The sequence below is a fragment of the Macaca nemestrina genome, chromosome 9, assembly GCF_043159975.1.
Source record: "Macaca nemestrina isolate mMacNem1 chromosome 9, mMacNem.hap1, whole genome shotgun sequence".
In the NCBI taxonomy this organism is placed as follows: Eukaryota; Metazoa; Chordata; class Mammalia; order Primates; family Cercopithecidae; genus Macaca; species Macaca nemestrina.
In genome coordinates this window covers 78,122,084-78,143,060 of record NC_092133.1, presented here as the reverse complement: position 1 = coordinate 78,143,060, position 20,977 = coordinate 78,122,084, and the positions used below count along the sequence as shown (strand labels likewise).

Here is a 20,977-nt window from a genome sequence, read left to right as displayed (position 1 = left end):
ATCACCCCTGCCAGGAAGATTTTCCTGATTCTATTGTCCAGGTCAGATGCACCTACTATATATGTTCTCATGGCAAGCAGAGTATTTTCCATTAAATAATATATCACCCTAAGTAAGAACTGCCTGTTCAGTTGTCTGTAGTGCCTAGATTTCGGGTTTTGATGTGTCCAGCTTTTTCATTTTTGTTCTCAAGGCCTGAGGCAAAGTAGAATGACCATCCATGTTTCCTTAGAAAAAAAACACCAAAAACTTGTAAGATGACTGAAGGAAGGAGAAGGGAAAAAAATCAAAAATAAAAAAAAATTGTGATGGAACTACTCTATATGACCTAAATTAAACTATTTTTCCAATAGTTTCTAACAATTCTAAATATAAAAAGTATATTTATAAATATATATTATATAGATAGAATATAACAGAAAGTTGAAGGCATACCTATATATAAAAGTATCTTGCACAACATAAAAGGAGTCATTTATATTCTACAGAGGAAGTAGGTTGTTGAAAATATTAATTCTAGGAAGAACTAGAAGAAATATCAGATTAAAAAATAATTTTATGGTATCAATGGAGAAAATTTTCTAAGCATGGAATCAAATGCAGAGAACTTAAAAGGAAAGATCAATATATTTGACTACATAAAAACTTAAAAGGTCTTAAGAAAAACACAGCACTTTTATCAAAGTTAAAACTAGATTTAACAAACTAGGGAAAAAAATAACTTGCTATATATGGCCTAGAATTGCTATCCTTAATATACAAAGAGCCCTAGAAAAAAGAAAAAACACAAAGATGAAGCACCCAATGAGATTTATATATATAAAAGTTTGAGTAAATGTTACCAGAACATGCCACCCCTTATTTCCCATTCAGCACAATTAATAATATAACATATCAAATAATCGGTTTTTAATGCATGACTGTAGTCACAGGAGAGTAAGGGAATTCTTTAGAAGGCTTTACAAAGAAAAAAAAAGAAAGAAAGAGAGAATCCACATGAGTAAGCAAGCACTAGAATGAGAAGTTTTCTTCAGTTTATATGCCAATCACTGGTGGCCCGGAGTCTGAGTTTTAGTCGGCCATGCAAATAAGGAACTAAGGTAGAAGGCCAGACTGAAGACTCCCTGTGAGTATCTTGAATCCCTGATACAAGATACCTCATTTATAATGAAGGTCCTAGCTTTGGCCCCAAGTAGAGAAGGAGGAAAAGGAAGAAGAGGAGGAGGTGAAGAACAAGCAGAACTCTCTTGATGATTCTTAAACAAAAGTTTGCCCTCATGCTTGAAACAAAATTTATCATACCCTTGTCCACTCCCCACCAAAACTTAAAGTATAATTTAAAGTAGTTATAGACTGCTAAGGCCTCTAGTTATCTGCAAGTAGCCTAGAAATCCTTTTCAAAGACAACTTAAATGTAGCCTAAAAAATACCCCAACAATATCAAAGGATCAAAGATTAAAAGAATTTTAAAAATTATTATATAAATGAGGAAATAAGCTGCCATGTGTAAGTGTAGGCAGGACCAATATACCACAGAATTAAACACCCAAGAACAACAGATATTGGACTTATTACACAGAGACTATAAATCATGCATGTGTAATATGTTTAAATACGTTACAGAGAAATTGAGAGTAGGAGTTAGGAAAAAAGAACTAACAAAATTATACGTACGTATTTAATAAAGAACCAAGTAACTCTATAGAAATGAAAAATGTAATAGTTCAAAAGATTATCAGATATGGCTTAAAGGAAAATTAGTACATTGAAAAAAAATATGTGAAGAAAATACAAGAAATGAAGTACTCATACAAGGGGTGATGGAAAATAGGAAAGAGATGTTTTAAGGAAAGGATAATAGAGTGGAAAGATCCAACATGGAGTATAAAGTGCAAAATCCTAATAGAAAATGAAGACAATGATTATTTGGAGTGAAAATTCACGGGAATTTTCCAGAATTAATGAGAAATAACAATGATCCGAATCAGAAAAATGTGAATTCTACACCTAGATAAATCCTACCGAAATTGCAGTGCAAAAATAAATAGAAGCTTTAAAAACGGCTGTGGGAAAAAAGTCATCCACAATAAACAATAATTAGACTACTGGCTTCTCAATAGCAAACACAAAAGTCAGAAAGCAATGGAACAATATTTTGAAAATGCTAAGAGAACATAATTGTTAACCTGGAATTCTAGCCATAAAAGCATCTTTGAAAACTACAGTCAAAATAAAAAACATTTCTATTTAAACAAAAACTCAGAGCTAACCCCAACTAGACTGTTAAACAAGAAAATTTAAATGAGATACTTGAAAAATCCCAGATGGAATGTCATAGCTGTAAGATTGTAGTTCCTGGCTCTGTGTCACATCGACACTGTTCCTGTCAAACTTCTCAGATTAAACAAGTTTGACGATCCTTCCAATACTTCAGCCTATCCATGCTTTCATTTCCTCTTCTCCGGTGGCTTTATTCTGCACTCATCCTTAGCCCCTCACTTCTATAATTGTATCTAAATCTCATTATCAACAACTAACCACTCCATCCTTTTAACTTCAAAGATTCCTCTCAGAGTGATCCTAGGGCATTTCTTTTTAGTAGTATAACACTATAACACTAATTTTTTTTTTCAAATACACTAATCCTTTCACCATTTTACTATCATATTCAACTCTTTAAAGTCATCACTCCCACCTTCAAGCTTAGAATCTAGCATGTTGTTTTAACCATTCTCTTGCTCAAGCATTAAACTCCTTAACCATCTCTCATGCCATTGTACTGACCAAGAAAAAATGTCTAACTCACTAAACAAAATTCTCCATTATGCTACAGTTACACCCCCACACAGGTACTATGATGGGATAAAAGAAAAAAAAACTGGCATAAGGTTGAATGATTTTGCTTTCCACACATGACCATTAGCCTCAAGTGGTCCTCAAAACTGCCTGGGAAGGTTTCCATTTTCCATTCACTATCCTATTCCCTTAAAGAATGATTTCACGTCTTCTCGTCTGAATGATCTGTGCTTCTTATTTGCTGAGAACAAAAGGAGCAATTCAAAGGAAACTCACAAAAGGCTACCATGCATTTCACTCCTTAACCTGAACCATTACAGATAAACCTGCCTTTATCTCCAATCCCTTCACTAGAGTGCCTGCTCCAGCCCTTCTCATGGACATAAGATTGTTGCATATTAACTCCCCTTCTCTTTCTTGCATTGTAAATTTTTCATCATTTTACAAATGTGCTGTCATATTTCCCACTTAGAAATCCCTTCCTCGTGTCTACTTCCTATTCTGATTTACCACCCTATCACTTTGCTCTTTGCTCCTTTTATAGAAAAAAAAAAATCCTCAAAATAATTAGATAAAATAATTAAATAATTGCCACCAATTTGCCTTTTCCCATTTTCCCTTTACCTCACTCCAGTCAGTTTTTGCTCATCACTACACTAAAACTGTTCTTTTTTATTTTTTATTTTTTTTCATTCAAGATCACCAATGACCTATTTCATTTGATCTGTCAGCAGCAGCTGAGATTGTGGCTTTTTTTCCTTTTTTTTCTTTTCTTTTCTCTCCTTTCTTTCTTTCTTCAATTTTTTTTTAAGAGAGACAGGGTCTTGTGCTGTCACCCAAGCTAGAGTGTGCTGGTATGATCTAGCTTACTGTAACCTTGAACTTCCCACTACATTCCACATGTTCAAGCAATCCTCTTGCCTCCGCCTCCTTAGTAGCTTGGACTACAGGCACACGCCACCACACCTGGTTATTATTATTATTATTTTTTAAATTTTTTGTAGATGTGGGATATCACTATATTGCCTAGGCTGGTCTCTTACTCGTGGGCTCAAGAGATCCTCCTGGCTCAGCCTCATTCTTTCTTAATTCAAACACTTCTCTTACTTGGCTTTCTCAATACCAGACTCTCCTAATTTTCTTTCTCTTGTCACTCCTTTTCATTCCCCTTTGCTGTTCCTCCCCACTTCTCCAGCCCCTAAATGTTGGAATCCCTTGGAGCTCAATATTTGGATCTATTCCTTATAAACCTCCACTCCCCATGCAATACCATATTCATATTTCTAACTGCCTACTTGTCAGCTCAACTTAAATATTTAAAAGTCATTCCAAATCAAGTCCCTTATGTGCTCTACCCACATCTAAATGAGGATCGCCTACAGTCTTCCCCATCTCAATTAATAAAAATTCTACTCCTCCAGTTAGTCTTTTAAACACAAAGTCTTGGAGTGATCATTGACTCCTTTCTTCCATCACACCATACCACCAAGCCATCAGCAAATCCTGTCATTTCCACCTTCAAAGTATACCCAGAATCCAGCCACTTCTCAGCGTCTCTGGTCTAAGATGCCATCATTTCTCACCTCAAGTATTGAAAAAGCTTTCTAATGGTCTCCCTCCTTCTGCCCTATTGCACCACAGTCTATTTTCAGAACAACAACTAGAGTAATGCTTTTAAAACATAAATCAAATCACTTCACTCCTCTGCACAAAACCCTCTAATGACTTCCCCTGTACCTCAGAGTAAGAGCCAAAATTCTCACTGTCACTCTTAAGGCCTTTGTATGTTTAGAACCTTATTTCTTCCCCGACCTCATATCCTACCATTCTCTAACCTTTGCTTACTTCGCTCCTAATAGGTTAGCTGCCAGCTGTTCCCTAAAGATATTAGACATGATTCCACCCAACAGGCTTTCCATTTGCTGTCCCACAGCTTTAGATAATTTCCCGTTACATTCCACATGATTGACATTCTCACCTCATTCAAATAATTGCTCAAATACCTCTTTTTCACTGAGCTCCTCCCAAACTATCCATTTGAAATTGTACACCCAACACTCCCTGCACTTCTTCCAGGCTTTATATACCATCACAGTGTTTATGTCCTTACAACAAAATGTTTGTTTTACTTATGATTTTATAGTATTATTACCAGTTTCCTCCAACTAAAATGTACTTTCCAAGAGGGCAGGAATTTCAGTGTTTTATTCACCTGTTTGTCCATTAAAAACTCATGCTCTCCTGCAAGTTGTAGAGATGATGCTAGGAAAGAAGCCACATTTCCCAATGCCCAGTGCATCCAAGCAATGTTATTCCATTAATTCTCAACAATGGAATATAGGTGAAACTAATCTGAGTGTCTTCTAGAACAGAGTGTTTAAGGAGGAGTTACTTCTTCCTCAATCTCTTTCAGCCCTTGTCTTCCAGCTGGCTGTGGAGATCACAGTGAATTTGTGGATCTTCCTCAGCCTGAATCTCTGAATGATTCCACGGATCTGGGCCCCTCTAACCATCGACTCCCACAATCCAACCCTCATCCTTCTGCCTCTAATAAACATTTGATTTGGACTTTATATGAATGAGAACCAAATTTTTAATGTGTTGGACTACAGAAATATTAGATTATTGAAATATATTACTGTCTATATCTCCCAATTTGTGGAACACTGAAATGTTAAAAAAAAAAAGTAAAATAAACAAATGAAATAAATGAATGTATGGGAACAAAGAAAATGTTAAATATGTGAGTAACCTAAAACATTTGATGAATAATTAATGTGATGAATGAATTAAAACATTTGATAAATGGATTAAATTTTATTAATTAATAATGAATAATTAGTCTACCGTTGGTAAATTACCTGCTCTTAGTTTCCTTGTTTCATATTTTCTTGTGTAGTTGCAAATGCTTTCCAGTAATATAGCCCTGTATTTTCTTTTAGGAAACAAGACAAAAGGAAAACTCTTTTTTCCTTACGTCCATTTTGAATTTCCCTTTCATAATTACTTTGCATTGCTATTAATCACTTGTAATTGAATCACGCTAAATAATGTTGCCCCTTCTTTATATTTTTCAAATATTTATATGTCATTATCATAAGCTCTACTTACCACTGTTGAACTAAGCTACATGCTAGTAGTTTCTTGTTAGAAGAGTTCACCATCCTCTTAATCACTTTAACTCCTCTCACCTGAACTCTAATTTCTCTACATTTTCATTCTTAAAACAGATCAGGGAACAAAATTTGGAATAGCTCAGTAGCTATTGAGAACAATGTGGTCAACATTTCACATTGCTTTGGTCTTTGAGATTCCCAGAGGTAATTACAGTCTGTGTGAGCTCCTTGGGCACAGAAATGATGGCCCATTCCTCCTGCATCTCTGGTGAGCAGTGCAGTTCTTGGAATGTGGTTGGCTGTTAATGCAAGTCTTTTGGATAAACAATACATAAAGAGCGAATTACCAGTCTGATATGACCCCATGGGCTACCACTCCCCTTCCCTTCAGCCTAATTCAATATGCAGTCATCAGAAAGAATACTGGTGAAGTTGATGTTGGTGAAGTTGAGGTATTTTTAGGAAAGACTAAATGTGCGTTTTGGTCTTTAGATAAGTAGATCACAACTACATGCATTTCTTTATTTCACTGCAGTGCCCCTAAACCAACTGAATACATTGGGTTTAGTATTGCAATTGCCTAACCTGCACATCGCTTGAGTATAACTATGACAGTTTTGCCTGTCATACATTTCCAGAAAATGAGGAGCTGTTAACTTGCCAAAAAAAAAAAAAAAAAAAAAAAAAAAAAAAAATCTAATGTGGTATGTGGCTCCCAGCAACAGTCCAACATTATACATTTGCCAGTGCTGTGACCCACCTTTAGATGGAAGAGGGCATTGCTAAGCCAACTTACAATGTTTTAAAGAACCATCGGTTGGGGAGGGTGCATATTGCCAAAATCTGGATGAGAAGCTTGAGCTCAGTTTGACCTTAGTTCAACAGATCTCAAGTAAAGGAAGCAGAGATAGTTGGCTGATCATATTTAGTGACACCGTGGTGGAGATAATTTAGATTTAATAATGATGTCTTCTCATTATGACAAGCAAAAATAAACAGACCAGTTGATACAAACACAATTTTTGCAGTTACTTCAAAATTAGATCACTCATTTTTCATCCTTCATACACAAGGTGGTTAAAATGAACTACATCAATCTGTAACTAAAACAATCCTTTTCAAGTAAATATTGAGTCCATGTTTACTAACACTGATTTAAAAACAATGTTCATATTCAGAAAAGTCCCCACAGTCAGTTCTAGGACTATGAGCTGATCATTCATGATGATGCTGAGCCTCTGCTGGGATCCAAACTTTGGCACATTTGGGTTTCAGGTAGGAGCAATGATGGGCAAGTAGAAGTCATCCTCACAGGATCAGAGACTCTTAGTACATGAAGGTGACAGAAAAGTTGGTTAGTTTAGAGTGAAGGTCAATGGAGGTCCCTAACAGAAATAACTTGCTTCAAACAATGTAAGTGGCAGAGTCAGAGCTACTCCTCTGGTTTCCTGAGTTCCACTCCACTGCTCTTTTGACCACTCTAAGTGAAGAATGCATTTTCTGATTGAGTGGCCTCTTAAAAATTAATATCCTTTTATCTGTAGCTTTTGAAATAGGAAGCTAAAAATCAATTACTATCTATAGTTTTCTGGTAGTAAAAGTTATATCTGTATTAAAATAGCTAAGGATGGATGAAAATAGATAAATATCAATTTGAAGAATTCTAGATATACTGCTTTGCCCATTTTATTGCCATTAAATGGCTCCCAAATTGATCACAGCCTACAACTTCCCCAATATTTCCAGAAAACTACAGATGAGAAAATATAAATTCCCTTTAAAGTTAAAGAATTGTGTCTTATATTTGACACAGCAGGATAGAAATGGTGGATACCCATGAGGATGTGGCTAAAGAAATGACCAGGGCAAAGAGGAACGGTGGGTAGAGAGAAGAATATTCTGCAAGTGGAGGCATGGCTGGAGAGACAGACAGAGAGTAGGAGGAGAATGAGAGGAAGCAAGGGGACAGAGGCTGGAGGAGGAAACGAGACATTATCAGAGTCTTGGTGTTTAAACTGGTATCTGGTTGGCAGTCTGTGACACAGTCTGTCACCACTTTCCACCAAAATGTCTAAGAAGGCATAGAAAAGAGGCAAATTTTACAATCCCAACAAAAACTAAGACTGAGAGTGTCTCCACTGCCAAATCATGTGAGTTATACCAGTCTGAGAGCAGGTAGGAAGACCTTCTATCTTTCGTTGTGCTGTTAGTCTGCAGGCACATACTTCATTGTATCCTGCAGACTGACAGCACAAATCCCATACCAATGAGAATCCTGAACAACTACCCATCCATCCACCAATCTATCCAGCCAGCCAGCCACCTATTCATCTATTCATCTATCCATTCCTGCATCTCAACAGCACCATTTGTTGACAATGCACTATGCGCTGTGGTTTATAATAAAATATTACATGGGTGCAAAAGTAATTGCAGGTTTTGCCACTGAAGGTGATGGCAAAAACCTCAATTACTTTTGCACCAACCTATAATTAAACAGAATAATCTCTGACAGTAATGTATGAAGAAAATTAAAAATGAAGGATGAGGTTGAAGTGACTTGGTGAACATGTAACACTAAGTCTAAGAACATGTCTGAATATTCTGCTCCTCGAACATGAAGTGCAGTTAAAGCATCGTTCTCCTTCAGCCCCATCACTGCTTATCCATCTTAACATATCTGCTCAGAGCTGAAATTTCAGAGAAAACACTGGAAAGGAAGACCGTATGTTGCTGGTGAGTGTGTGGGGTGGATAACAGTGGATGGTACAGAAAATGAGAACATATTCTGTTCTACAATGAGTCATTCCTGCAAATTCAACTTGCAGGAGAGCATGAGTTTTTAATGGACAAACAGGTGAATAAAACACTGAAATTCCTGCCCTCTTGGAAAGTACATTTTAGTTGGAGGAAACTGGTAATAATACTATAAAATCATAACAGGCACAACAGGCACAACAGGAAAGAAACAATTCTTACATTCCTAGGGGCTATGATTATTGAGATTTTTGATTTTATGGTTGTGATGGGTTCATCTCAAACCAGCAGGGTCACACAAGATGAATGTCAGCTTGGTGTTTTAAACTGAGCTCTGGGCTACTCACATCCATCTATTGTTTAGCTATTGATATGAGACGGAAATCTGACCAGCATCCAATTGGATGCAGAGAGTGCCCAAGGCTTCTCCATAGACCCTCTCTCTTGAAAAAACGTGGGGTTTGGAATGGGCCTTTCTCACTGCAATCTGAATGTACAGAAAAATCTCACATAAAAATCCAAAATCTCTGGAAAGAAAAGAAAAAGCAGAAACAATATAAAGCCTCTGTGAAACAGCAATCTTTGAAAATAATTTTCAATAGGAGCTAAAAGAAAATTTTGGAAAGTTACTTGGCAGCCCCTTTATAATTTTTTTTAATGCAAAAAAGGTAGGATTTAAGGAAGCTCTAACTGCAACAGCAGAAAAAATGAGACCCATTGGAAACATTAAGAAACAGAATGTATCCAAAGCAATATATAAGGGTCCTCTTATGATAGATGTTGAATGCAGGTAACAGACATCCAAATCTAACAAATGAGGCAGCAATCTTAGCAGTGAAGCAATTATCAAAGCCTTACTTGAAGAAAAGTTTCCTAACCTGAGAAAAGACCTAAGTATATTATAAAAAGCATATATTTATTCTTCCTATGCTGTATGAAGAATAAATGAAAAACCGTGTCGGATGAACTTTGAATAACATTATTTCGTTATAATGTCGATGGGGGAAAAACATCGATTTCCAGTTGGGGTCGCTGTCTGGGTGGCGTTGGCACATTCTCCCCATGTCTGCACGGTTTTTCTCTGGATATTCTAGTTCTCTCCCACATCCCTTAGATGTGCATGTTAGGTTTGTTGGCATGTCTACATTGTTCCAGCCTGAGTGAGTGTGGGTATGTGGGTGAGTGTGCCCTATGATGGAAGGGTGTCCTGTGCAGGGTTAGGTGCTGCCTTGCCCCATGAGCTCCTGAAATAGGATCTGGCCACCTGCAACCCTGAACTACAGTGAGAGGGTTGGAAAGTGAATTAATAAATACAAATTATTATAAAGCAAAACTTCATAAAGTATATGATATTCATACACATGCTCGACAATAAACTATGTGGTACAGAAGCTCTCGGTGAGCTCACCATATTTGTAATTGTTAACTGTGTGGTGGTAGGAAGTGCTCCTGACAATCTTCACTTTGCAAACATTTATTCCTGGATTAAACTCACCACCAATACAACCACTGTCACTCACTGATTCACCAAAAAAGAAATAAACAATTATCCTACTTGTTTTTATTAGTCTTTCTTAAATGTATATACAGATAACACTTTACTTCAATGTTTAATATTAGAAGAGCTTTGGTGTTATTTAGAAGTTTGGTGATGTTTTGTGCACCAGAAATATGCAGTAGGAACTTAACTGTTGTTTATTTCAATTAGCTTATGGTAAAATTGGTTTTGTTACATGTCAAAATCAATTTTGTTGTATGACTTAAAGTTGCAGTTTCCAAGAACCTATTAACTATGTTAAGTGAGGACTTAACTGTATTATAAGCATGAGATCATCAAAAATATATAATATAAAGCAAAGCAACTGCCCAGAAATGGACCAGAGTATTACACCTACCTATGTTATTCCATGTGTGGAGGTGACAGGATGATTCTCCAATGTGCAAAAATGCTCTAAAGATATTCACTACCCAAACAGAAAATGATCAAAATTAAGAAGTTAAGGATTGGGATTATTGGATAAAAAGAACTACATATTCTACTCTTCTAATTTAAAATAACAGCCCTGAACACAAATATATTCATCACTAAATAATGACTTTTTGAAACAATAGTACCACAAGAACAAGCCAAGCAAAGAGATAATTTCAGCTTAAAAAAAAAAAAAGTTTTATTCTTAGCCAACTAATATTTGATTGAGGCAAGGAATAAGACACACTTAAGTGTGGAGAAATGTAGTAGTTCATAAGCTTGAACTTGCTTATTTGTTTTCTTCCCTCTCAGGTACTATCAATATAGTGTAGATTTTTACAGGAAAACCACACAACACTTGAATTAAGCACTAAAAGACTCATCAACATTTTCTGCCATGCAGTTGTCCTCACTTAAAGATAATAATTCTGGGTTTAAGAATCTCAAAGTCCTAATGCTATTTTAATGACATCATTTATTTCCCAGGGACCAGTGACACTGCCACAGATTCTCATACATTTTAAATGAGCAGGCATGAAACTGTCTACATATCTAATGATAAATATAGCAGAATAAAAATAATGCCAAAATTTCATGTCCTCTTAGGAAAAAATCTCTAATAAAATGTCTTGCAAATGTTACCATTATGTGTCAGTTTGCATCCTACTATATAATTATTACTCAAAATGTTTTGTCTATAATTTTATTCAAAATATGTTGACCTAGAATTCACTTTCCCTTGATATTAAAAACAAATAAAAACTAAATGACAAAAATATCACAAGAAATGTCCAGCACATATAACTCAAACAGCCTAACAGTTGAAAAATTCGGAACATTTTTCATTTGAAAATGAGAGGTTAAGTTTCCTACACATTGCTGATGCTAATGAAGTCTCAACCACAATGAACCATCCTGTGAGAAAAAGTCAAGCTTCCATTGACAATTCTAAATGTATTATGTGTTTATAACAGTAAATACTTTGTCTTCAACACCAGTCCATTAAATTTAAGAATCAGAGTAGCAAATAGTGGGGAAAAATACAGTATCACCAACTTCAAAATATTTACAATTATTGTTTGCAGTTTTTATCATAAATTGATCAGTAATTCTAAATATAATACTTAAAAATCATAATTATCTTGAGACATTTTTGACAATTTCCATTAAATCCTATGAAAATATAGTTGAAAATCTATGTATATGCGTGGGTATTTGCAAAAAAAAAAAGGTAAATGCGAAAGCTACTTCCTAATCCTACATTTTAAATTTCAGTTCCATATGCCATTGCCACTGGAAATAAAAGCAACAGCACCAAATAATATCCAATTTAAAATTTTCAATAAATTAAATACACCCAAATTTTTTTTAAAAAATTCTATTGTCTATAATTTTGGTTTCATATTCAAAATCAGTATATTCCCTCAAACTGTCTTTGACTGAGATTATTTTGGGTGGGTAAAAAGCCTGAAATCCTATATTGCACTGTATCTCAGTGGCCACTTTATATCTCTAACGACCTAAAAGTAAACTGTACTTGGACTCAAAGAATCTGGGTTCAGTCCCTAGGGCCGATACTATGTGACTTGATCAAGTTATTTCACCCGTCTGGGGTAGTTTTGTGTTTTGTGTTTCTGGGGTTTTTTTTTTTTTTTTAACTGTATAATAACGAGGTTGGAGTGAATGATCTTCAACTCCAACTTTGGTTGTTGGAAAGATTGCAATGCAATGCCATTTAATGAAATACACACACACACACACACAGAGTGAGAGAGAGAGAGAGAGAGAGAGAGAAAGAGACCAGTAGACCATCCTTCTTTCATATGGCAAAAAGGAAGAAAAGAAGGAAAGAAGGAAGGAAGGGTGAAGGGAGAGAGAGAAGGATAGAGGGAGGGAGAAAGACCTTTGCCATACACTTCCTGGTCTACTCAGGAACACTTTGTGACTTATTAGCCCCCTACAGATATTTTGAGGAATGTTGTTCCTGACCAAAGCAAAAACAATGTCTGATTATGAAGGAAAATATGTGTTGTGGAGCCACTGTAGCTTACAAATGAGAGAAAGTCTTCACAAATAGCTCCCAAAGGTGGCTTTGGGCAGTATGCAAGCAATTAGGTTTAGAGATAGATCCAGTAGAATGAAGCAGATTTACAGGTAAAGCTGAGAGAAAGCCATTTGCCTCAGGAAGCAAATATAATATTGGCCACTTTCCTGTTGGGAGGGAAAATGTGTCTTCACCTCAGCTCACAGTGGGCTCTAGAATTGATGGAGAAGTAAGGTATTAAAAGAGTGAAGTTAATCCATATGCACAAGCACAAGGGAGACTTGTAAACCTTCACTTCTCAGTGTCCTCTTGTGGCAAGAATTCCAGTAAGGGATCTGAAAGCCATAAGGACTCCTTACAATAAAAGAATCAATGTCAGTTTCCAAATTCTAACAGCCACAGGACTTAAGAAGGAGACTATTTGTAAGGCCTGTAGTAATTGTATTTTCAAATGTGAATGTCATCATTTAATTACTTATGGCCCACTATGGCAAGTAAAAAGCACTCATGGCAGACACATGCATGGCATTTGGTCCTTCCTAAAATTAGCTGATATGCAATGTTTTACCTGTTAACTCTAAATGATGCATCATAACATTGAGTTTTCTAACAAATGTGTTCACTTTGGGCATATCTAAAGGCCATGTTTCCCTGTGTTTCCACTAGACAGGCTTTTAGAAGAATAATTGACATGTGTGAACTTCACTTTTGTCCAAATATACCTAAAAATGCTGACATAGGGAGGGCAGGGAGGGGTAGGGAGGGGAGAACTACAAATCTGTCATTTTCTTTTTCTGACAGCAGTAGGTTAATGTAGTGGACAGAATATGAACTTTGGGACCAGCTAAGTATGGACTGGATGCCTGGCTTGACCCTTCCTAGGGTGTGACAATAGACAAATTGTTTTATCTTCTCCATGCACCTCTGTGAGGTTCTTCTCCTGCCTTATTCTTTAGAAAGCCTTCCACTGCACTTTCTATCCGCCAAATGTTCTGCTTTTGAGCCTGGTTGTCTTGTAGAATGCATGTGCCAGTGTACGGTTTACCAACAAGTTTATAGAGAGACATATGTGGGTACCAAGAGAGAAATTTTTCAATTAGGCAAAGCTCAGCCTCCATGGATAAAAAAGAAAGATATTATGAAAGATTACATATATTGTACATATAACATATATGTATATGTGTATATATGTCTGTGCATGTGTGTGCATGTGTACACATGAGTATATTTGTGTATACTATACATGTATACATATGCATGGATGTATATATATGTTTGAAAAATATTGAAAGTTTCTCCATCGAATTCGGACTGTTGAAAGACGGTGGTGAAATTTAGTGCTGCATGTGGAAAACATTAATTTTCAAGTGTAAGTTTCCTTCAAAATGTATTAAAAGGAATTTAGAAAATGGCAAAGCAATGTATTCACCTAAAATTTTATCAACTTTTATTTCCATAGTGCTATAATATAAAGAATAAGTGTTTTGAGGATAGACCTAGGTATGAATCCTACTTCTTGACCCTTATTAACATTGTGCTGTGGCGCAGTATTTAATCTACATGGGCCTGTTTAATAAGCATATACTTCCACTATTTGTGTCTGGGTTACTCAACACAATTCACGGCATAAGTCGATAGTGAATACTTTCTTCCCATATCCCTGAACAGGGATTGCAAAAAATGAGGAAGGATTGAAGAGGTGATCTGGGCATTGAGGTATCAGGAGAGACCATGTGAAAAGAAGAGAGAACACTTAGAGCTGAGCTGGCAGAAATGATAAACTTATTTTCCAGTCTTCCTAAAGATCACTCCTGGGGTCAAGAACACCTCCCTCCATAATTAAGGCTAATTCTAACACAAAGATTCCTGACTTTATCTCAAGGCAGCTGATGGACATTTGGAAAAGACCAGTGAAGCTAAGTAGAAATTAATGACAAATTCACTGTAAGACCCTGGGTTCTCAAATGACTAAAGAGAGAATATCATGCCTTGGAAATTAATGACTGCATTCTGTTAATCATCACACTAACTTGCTACTGAAATTTTAAAATGTCACATTTCCCCAGAGCTGGAGCTATACCCTAGTGCCACTTCCATAATATTTAACACTATCCCCAATGCGGCACTGTAAATTCCACTCACAATTATTTGGCTCCCATTTGGTAAGTGAATAGTCTCTGATACTGAAATCGAATTTCATGGCTAATAGGCTCTCTGATTACTAGGAATTGTTGGTATTTAATTTTAAAAATGTTGCTCAGCCAAGACAGTCATTATTTTCTAATGGAAGTTGGATCATTTCACGACATTCTTTCCTGCTAGTGCTGGGGCGTTGGCAACGCTAATCATCACTCATAAACAGGCTGCTTTGCACTGGAACTTGGTTGTAAAATATAACTAATGAGAACTTTTCCAGGAGTTTAAGCTGCATAACATCTTATCCTCTTTATATAATACACCTGTGTATTTTTAGGGATGAGGTAACTTTGGCGCTTGAAAAAATATTATCAGAACACATTTTTAAAACAAAATTATACAACTGTACATTGTTTCCATAGACTTTCTTAGCACGCTCCTCTGAGCTCAGTGGGGCCTAACTGCTTCATAAAACAACCTGAAAATAGAATATAAGGCCTCTCTCTTCCTCGCTAGGCTAGTGTTGATTAAGGAGGACAAGTGGAGTGCTCAAGAAGTCAAACATGGAAAAGAGGGTGAGAGAAACCAGTTTGATGAACTGGGAGAGACAGAACAGAGACACATGTGAAGTATCAAGTTGCAGAGAAGAAGCCAAGACAAAACAAATGTTCAGGTGGTAGTCCCAGAAGCAAATGGATGAATGAATGAGGCTGGGTCACTGGGAGTAGCTACCACTAGGCTCTGGCCATAAAAGGAACTTCTGCAGAAGTTCCTTTTATGCAGTGCCTCGAGCTATTAATAAAGATCAAATTCACTCCGCAAAAGCCATCTCTAGGCTTGGCAAATTGAGTCTTGAATGACTCCTTGAAGAAAAAACAAAACACAACTCATGGGTTCTGACTTCTAGTAGTCTGAAATTGAGTCCTCATCTTCTTCCTTATGAGCACTGCCCCTTTTCTTGAGTTATGTAACCTCTCCAACCACCTTCAACCGCAAAGTGGGTAAAATGGTAAAAATTACCATCTTAGGGTTGCAATGAGAAGTCAATGAGATATCTTACGATAAATGGTTAGATAGAGCCTGGTGTTTGGAAAGGGCTCAAGATAGTTGGTACTATTAACATGTGACCCTATGTATAGACAGTAAAGGACACTATAATAGGAAAAAGTGATTTTAAGACAACCATTATGAAATAAGCTTGGTTTACACTTTTCAAAAGGAACTTTACAAATGTAAGTAATTCGGAATGCTCAGAACTCTTAATGTTGGGTGTGCTTTCAGTTTATAAAACTTTTTTAAACAATTAATGAAGGATTAAATCTCTTGGGTATCCCATAATGAACAAAAGCAAGATTTTAAGATTTTTACTGGGTGTAGATTATTAATTTCAAAGGCAAATTTGGGTTTTCCGAGATTTGAATTCTTTCTTCTTTTTTTGCTCTCTCTCTCTCCCCCTTCCCCACCCCAAGATTCCTTTCCACGACTTCGGAGGCATTCATGAGCACCTTCTGTATGCCACAGAGACCCAACCCTTACTGAGCTGACTTACCTAGGAGTATTCACAAACATGGCATACATACACTATGTCCGCAGCTTGCCAAAGTTTTGAACACGCATTTTTCCCCTTAGTTCTCAAAACAACCCTGGAAAGCCTGCGTGAGGCAGATGCCACGAATCTTGTAATTAAAATAAGAGCAAACTGAGGTTCACCAAGTTTAAGTGCCATGCTGAAAACACACAGCAATCTGAAGTTGGAATAAGGCCTCATCGTGATGTCTTCTAGTGCTGCGCTCACTCATATGAGATCCTGCCAATCCTGTTAGGCCTATTTAAAAGACTGACTAGAGAAAAATCTTATTAGAAAAAAATCGATTTTTGAAACTGTTTGAAAGTGATTTGAACAATGTGAACAAAGAAGGGAAAAGGAGAGAATTTTCTTCCTACCTTGGATCAGGGACAGGATACGGCCTCTCTTAACTTTTGGGGTGGAATGTGTCATGTGCCTACACCAGAGACAATGCAGTTGCCTTGGAATTTCTGTAGCTTGCCTTTGGCCCTAGTGCCACGGAGACCAGACTTCAATCTGCTGAGCTCCACGTTCTGTCCTGATGGAACTGGGCTTGGTGCCCAGTAAAAGTACAGAGGATTCTTGTGCCATGACTGTTTGGCCAGCCCTAGTGCCAGGGGGCTGTCTGGCCATGCTCATAGTTCTCTGGAGTGCAGCCAGGATCTGCCAGCCAGTCTGACTCCATCCAGAAGCTTCTCAACCAGATGAAGAAGTATTGTCTGTGATCTGCTTTGGAAAGGGGATTCTCAAGTAACTGTGACTAAAAATATATCCTGCCTGACTCAGGGGGGCACTGTCAACTTGGAATTCAAAGTAAATCAACAGTGTGTCACCTAAATGGAACAGAAACTATGTTGGTGATTATAAATTCTAATCAAATTCATACAATGATTAATAAAACACCATGTTAGTAGTCTGATCATCTTTATGGTGAATCTGGCTATTGATATATTATAGCAAGTGCTACCCCAAGATCTGCTGGTTAAAAAGTGACCCTGAACTTGGCATTAATGTGACATCTCTTCCCCTCTACGCAAAACAAAACCAAAAAAACAAATAAGCAGTGCCGGGAGAGGAATGGGTGATCAGAATTTAGTTATAGATATAAAGACCTATAGAGAGTTTCTATTCAATGGGTATAGAGTTTCAGTCATGCAAGTTACCAAAGTTCTAGAGAACTGCTGTATAACACTGCTTATAGTTAATACCGTACTACACACTATAAAATTTCTTAAGATAGTAGGTCTCATTTATGTGCTACTTACTACAACTTTAAAAAATACGATAGATATTCTTCCACAGGAAAAAAAAAACAAGTCTTTATTTTAGCATCACATAACATAAAGCATAAGCTCTGAATCATAAGGGCTAAGCTTAAAATGCCAGTGCAACCCCTTACAATGAGGAAGTTATTTAATCTCCCTGAGCCGGGTTTCCTCATCTGTGAAATGGGGATAATAACTTGTACCTGGCAGGGTTGTTAGGAAGATTAAATGGTATAGTACTTACGAAAGCAGATAGCCTAACACTTGGCCTAGAACTAGGACTCCTTGGGTTTAACGGCCTCCCCTTCATCACTGCAGCTTCTTTTATGCTAGTATGTTTATCTAGTTTAAAAAGAGGTATAATTCTGGTCTAATGGACTAAAGTATAAGTTGACCCTTTAACTCAGTTCTTACCTCCTTGTAATAATTACCTTCTCTGATTCTGATTCTTAAAAACCCCAGTGAGTGGGCCCAGATCTCTTCAAGCTCCATCCTGCCCATGATCCTAGTGCTGAGAATGAAAATAATAGATGAACAGCCTGAAACCGTCCCAGACTCCATGGCAGAAATAGTATGCTGTAGTTGTTACTTACACATGTGCAACAGCATAAAGTCTTGGAATGCAGACTATTGCCTCATTGATATGGTAAGACCTCATGATATTGTAAGACCTCAATTTTTATGTAGAAAAAATCTGGTCACCCACTCTATGTGTTTGTTAGGAAGTGTTCTAGTCATGACACGTGGTAATTAAAACCAGAATTTTCAACTTCTTTATTCACAAAAAGTTTTGTACTATGTAACTTCATCCTAAAGATACTACATATTATTCTTAAGCAGAGTATTGAAAAAAATAATTGCCCTTAACACTTTCCCACAAAAACAATCCAGAGGAAAACAAAACCATTTGTCCCCAACCCCTATCAGGCTATTTTTTATATATCCCTTAAACAGATGAGAAATATCTTTCCAATAAAGCATAGGAAATATTTGGATAGATTTATACATGGTGAAATATTTTCAGAAAGAATAGTAATGTCACAATATTAAAGGGAATAAAAATTCAAATACTGAATTGATTTTAATAAGATGCCTAGGCTACAGTTTATCATAGCAACAGTGCTAAAAATAAGCAACGAGGATACAGTTTTTCTACGTTCATTAAAGAAAACACAATGCATGGCCAAAGATGCTCAGAAGGAATAAATACACTGTGAAGAAGAAAATAACAGCAAAAAAAAAAAAAATCACAGGGTATGAATTTTTATATCTCTACCTTACAGCTTGAGACCACAGGGAGTTGAAATAAATCCAGGTTTTCATATGTTGTATTGATACCACAGACATTGACACACATCTGTTCAATCCTCCAGCACCATTTTGGTGATAGAGCAGGTTGACACGTTTGACCCTAAGTCAGTCCTCACTCCCTGGAATTCTGAAGCTGTATTGGATTCTGGAAGGCATGCTGGGTGAGTCTATCTGGAAAGCATACGTGCAAGCTGCTCAAACTACACGGCAACTTGGTAAAGAAAATCAAACCCACTATATATGTGCCAACTCTATTCAGAACCATGAACAGCACCAAGTAAACTATATTCACTTTAAGTCTGTTCTTTAGAGACAATTTCTCGGGTTTCTAGAGAACACAGGTAAAAATGAGGCAACACCTCTGAGAAAAGAAGTGTAGAAAGATGGCCCGGGTGCCGCATTTTAGTCCACTGCACCTGGGCAGTGTGCCAGACCCTAGAAGATGCTCTGGGGCTCTCAACAAGTCACAGCAGAGCCTCTGCTCTCACTGAGCCCACAGTCTACTTGGCAGCGACAAGGAAAACCAATCAACAAGGCAGGAACTAGTAAGTTTTAAGCTCAACCATGAAGAATTTAAAGAAGGTGGTGACTGACAAGGAGGCAATATAGAAAGTAAGAAACAGGGATGAACAAATGCAGATAAAATAAGGTGTGTTCCAGGGAATGGCTGGGGAATGAATGCATTCCCCAGATGCTTTAATAAGTCAGTTGCGTTCATTGTCTGCCTTATCCTCACCTCAGCTCTATGAAATCAGGATTATTATTCTCATTTTAGATATAAGGAAAATGAAATTGAAAGAAATTAAGTAGCTTGCTTCAGGCCACGCATATAGAAATTGACAGAGCTCAAATTCAAATCCAAAAATCTATCTTGTTTAAAACTCAAGGCACTCTCTACCACCCTCTACCTTTTTGCAGGATGCATCTTGCGGTTTCCAAGACACCTCCACCGTTTTGAACATACACGTGCCAATACATATTCAAACAAGAATCATCTGAAATAAGGATTCTGAAGAAGCAAAATTTTGTGTAAACATATCTGAAATTTAAGAACCTTTAAATAAAAGGTCATATACATAGTCTCTACTCATTATAGACTGCTCATGTAATTTAAAAAATGTACTAACAGATTAGAGATTCAACTAATAAAGGTTTATTACCTAACATGCACAAGGAACCTGCAAAGATTACAGGAAGAAAGTAAAGAGAAGGAGCTAGCTCTTGTGTCACTGCTTTTGCCATAATGCCAGAAATACCAGAAAAGTAAAGATTCTTTGACCACCTACTTTAAATCATTTGTAAGGCAGTTAAAGATCATTACTTGTGCTTATGCAAAACCTTCCACTTTTGCAAATATTCTACTATAATCTCAAATGACCAATGATTAAAAAACATTTTGACAGGCAGTTATGCAAGAATAAAGAATATGCATTTCACAAATATAAGTTAAAGTTTCAAGGTATGCAGAATTTTTCTGGGATCAGATAGTAGGGTTGTAGCAAAGTCAGGTAAGCATAGAGTTTAATTTAATAATGGTATGAGCTGTGCAATGTGCAGAGTTAAAGGGACCATGCTCAAACCTCTGATGCATCCTGCGTGACAAATGTTTGCCTATCACACATGCTCATATACATTTGACACAAGCATATATCCATCACTACTTGATTCATTCACTCATTCATTCTGTAGGCATCCTGCCAATTTTGTCTAGGTGTCTAATACTATGCAAATACTATGCAAAAATAAAATAAAATAAGGTATAGTTCTGGTCTTAAAGAAGAAGGTTTGAGGGAGATAATAAATACGGAATTGTAATGCCATGTATAAAGACCAGTGATTGTTATTTATAAGCTATTTTGAGAGGTAGAGGTAAGCCTAAAAACAGATACAAGGTACCAGGGAAGGGTTCTTAGGGTATATGCTTGAGCAAAATCTTAATGCTAAATACTGGTTATCCAATAAAGAGGGAACAACGTACTCTAGGGAAAAATGTGTTATTTGGGGGAAAACTTCATT

At 36.7% G+C, this 20,977-nt stretch overlaps 1 protein-coding gene across 16 annotated transcripts in view; it reads right to left on the bottom strand.

Moving 5' to 3' along the window:
- Window positions 1-20,977, bottom strand: part of LOC105469857 (neuregulin 3) — a 1,123,162-nt gene that overhangs the window by 945,892 nt on the left and 156,293 nt on the right. The gene's annotated exons all lie outside the window — the stretch shown is intronic.